Source organism: Solanum stenotomum, chromosome 7, assembly GCF_019186545.1.
Source record: "Solanum stenotomum isolate F172 chromosome 7, ASM1918654v1, whole genome shotgun sequence".
Classification (NCBI taxonomy): Eukaryota; Viridiplantae; Streptophyta; class Magnoliopsida; order Solanales; family Solanaceae; genus Solanum; species Solanum stenotomum.
This window is the reverse complement of record NC_064288.1, coordinates 4,016,365-4,020,003: the sequence shown is the minus strand read 5'-3', so window position 1 is coordinate 4,020,003 and position 3,639 is coordinate 4,016,365.

The following is a 3,639-nucleotide window of genomic DNA, read 5'->3' as shown; positions in this document are numbered from 1 at the left end:
TGTTGTGCACGGAATACATAGCGTTTGATACATTCCACATAGCGAGATACATAGCATTGTGCACGGGATACATACGGGATATATAGGTAAAATAAGGGATTTTTGAAAATTTTGAAATAAGTAGGGATAAATGGATATTAAGGTAAGTAAAAGAGTGTAGTTAAGTAATTTGTCCTAAAAACATAGCCAAGTTAATTAAAATAGTTGTATAATTGTATTACTCAGACTCTGTGAATTGAGATACGATTTCGAGAAACTAGCAAAACTGAATAACTACCTCTTAATATCAAACTCAAGTATATGGTCGAGACTATATGAATGCTTACTGATCATATATATTGTTACTCAACTTAAATTTATCATGAATCAATATTGCACAAAAATAAATAGTAAAAGAAAATAAAAAAATAGTAAAAGTTGTTTTGGTATTTGCTATTTGTACAAATGGAAAGGCAGCTCCTACAAAAGAATGGATATATATTTATACAGGTTTTGCAAATTAGCAACCTTTTAGTATAAAACAAAAGGTGCATCGATATTAAATTTTGGGAAAATTGTATATAATAGCAAACTATTAATTCAAATTAAATGCTATAAATATATTTTGATTTAATTGTACCTCATAGCAAACTGTTGCTATTTCACCTCTCTCCTGGTGAATCTCGCTCGCCACTCTCATTCTCTCCCTCGCCTCTTTCGTTTTTTATACAAACGCAAGTGTATAAAGTGTGTTTGTGTTTGTATAAAGCGAGAGAAAATTGTATATATACATATGTTTTCGTTCCCCTCTCCCAGATCTCGCTCGTCACTCTCCCAGATCTCGCTCTCTCACTCGCCTCTCTCACTTATACAAAAAACGTAAATTGTATAAAATGCGTTTGTGTTTGTATAAAGCGAGAGAAAATTGTATATATACATATATTTTCGTTCCCCTCTCTCCCCTCTCCTAGATCTCGCTCGCCACTCTCCCAGATCTCGCTCTCTCACTNTTGCAATATTTGTTTTACGCGATTTCATTATTATTATTTTTGTTGGATATTTTAGTGTCATTAATCATATCATATTGTTATATTTTTAAAAAACATCTTAGATAGTTGTATTTTGGTGAACTAAAGAAATATTTGAAGTACTAGTAAATTATATGTTTGTATGAATACTTTACCGAAGCAACCCGATAAAACCCGAAAAAATTCGAGATTGAAAAACCCGAGTTTTATTAGTTTGGTTTGGTTTATAAATTTAAAAATCCGACACAAATGATTTGATTTGATATTTGAAAAACCTGAACCAACCCGGCCATGTACACCCCTAAGCAAACTCAAGTATATGGTCGAGAATAAATGAATGCTTACTGATCATAAATATTGTTACTCAACTTAAATTTATCTTGAATCAATATTGCACAAAAATAAATAGTAAAAGAAAATAAAAAAAATAGTAAAAGTTGTTTTGGTATTTGCTATTTGTACAAATGGAAAGGCTAGCTCCTACAAAAGAATGGATATATATTTATACAGGTTTTGCAAATTATACAAATATAAATTTTGTGTTTGCTATATGTGAAAGTTGCTCTATCCACAAAGAAAAACATATATCCCAAAATTGCTTCAGGTTTGAATTTTTCAAGGCTATAATTAGTATTTATTAGATGCAATTGCCACAAAGAATCAGTATCTTTTTTATTTGATATATTGTATCTGCTTTGGGATTCTGACTTTTTCAAATTTGCAACACATAATACCCATTGAACAGAGAAGTGTTTCATACTAGAAATTTTTCTATTTTCAATACTCAATATCGTGAATTTCTAATCAAGGATGCAAAGATTCTATCTATCCTGCTGCAACGTAACCTTTGGTGGTTAAATAAATCATTTCGTTAAACTTAGAAAGAAAAAATCTAAGTTTTAAGCTTCATCATGCATGATCACCATGAGAGTAACAAGCTTGCTAGTATTGTATAGGAAGTGAAAAAAATAAAGATACTTGGAAGTTGCACACTTCAAAGTGTACTTAAGGTAGATATAACTGAAAAAGGTACAAATAACTGATTCTTTAATTAATAAATTACTTGAATGAGAAGATTTTACTTATTCTCTATCCTCTTGTCATGTCACTCCTCTGCCATAAATTGATAGGAGCTCTGTTTGAGCATAGTTAATCAGCTTCGTAATTTTATATATAGATTACAGAGTATAGTTAACCAGCTTTGTGATTATATATATATTGGGTACCATGGTGATAATGCATGTAAATTGAGGGGTATATTTTTGGAGGGGAATGTTTGTGAGAGGGATTTTCGTGGGAATGCCTTGTATGTGTATCTATAGATATTGATTCAAAATTCTAGGGCTTTTTTTGTAAGACTAGGAAATCATTAGAAAAATAGCTAAGGTGGAGCAGTGACTCCTCAACAACACAAAAAGAGCCTTAAGCACCTACCAAGAGCCATTGGACCATTTAGACCATTTGTTTGTTGGCTGCTCTATGTTAATTTTTTACAAATACCTCTTAATTTCTACACACACACATATATATACTCCGATACGAAGTAAATGAGTGTTCGAGCACATGAAAGACTCTATGTAGGTCAGCCCCTAGCGGAGAGTTACAAATGGTGCAAATATTTATGTTTGGGAAGATAATGTGGCATATTTGAAAGTTTATTACTTATTATACTCTAGATATTGTGGTGAAGATTTTATATGGATATAATAAATATTTTAATATAATCCTTGTTGATATCTCAAATAGTAATTTACATGCGTATGAATCCCCGATTCAATTTATTTGGAAAAATAATGTTATGTTGGGAGAAAACAATATATCTTCTTAGATGTGAAAGGTATAGCTCGCATATTGAAAAATAATATGAAAGCTACTTGAGATATGGGCGTAGCTTATAAAGATATTTGGAACCCTGTATTTAGAAAAAGTTGTTTTTGCATGTGTATGTTCCTAATATTTTTATTATTTGTACATAACTGAATTTTTGACCAAACTAAGCCATTATTTAAACCAATTCACCAAATAATACATTTTTTATTTTTTTTACAAATTAGTATAGACGTATTTCTGAGTAACGTTTTAGGGTATTTTTATTTTAAAAATTCAACGAACAAAAACTGACGAAGCTGACGACGTTAAATGAATAAACGTACTCCTGAGTAATGTTTTACACCTAAAACGTTACTCACGAATACGTTTATTGAGAATTCAATCACGGGTCACTGAATCTAATCCTGCAAATGAATGGCCAATTGGTCTTGATGTCCTTTCTCCTGATTCTGAAAATCATCTCATGCACATTCATAAAATCTCATACCATAAATCTCAACATAAAACTCATCTCATACCATAAATATAGTTACATGAAATCAATAATCGTAGTGAATTCTCCGATGAGTAAGAAAATTTGTTGCTTTACAAAAGTCTCCATTTACATTTATGATAACTCTCTACGACAACTCCAACTGCTCCTCCATGCATGTTACGATAAATATTCTACAATAAAGAGATGTAAGATGGCAACTGAACACAACTGGTCACTCCATTTGCATTTGCAGGATTGGATTCAGTGGCCCGTGGTTTGATTCTCAATAAACGTACTCGTGAGTAACGTTTTAGGTGTAAAACGTTA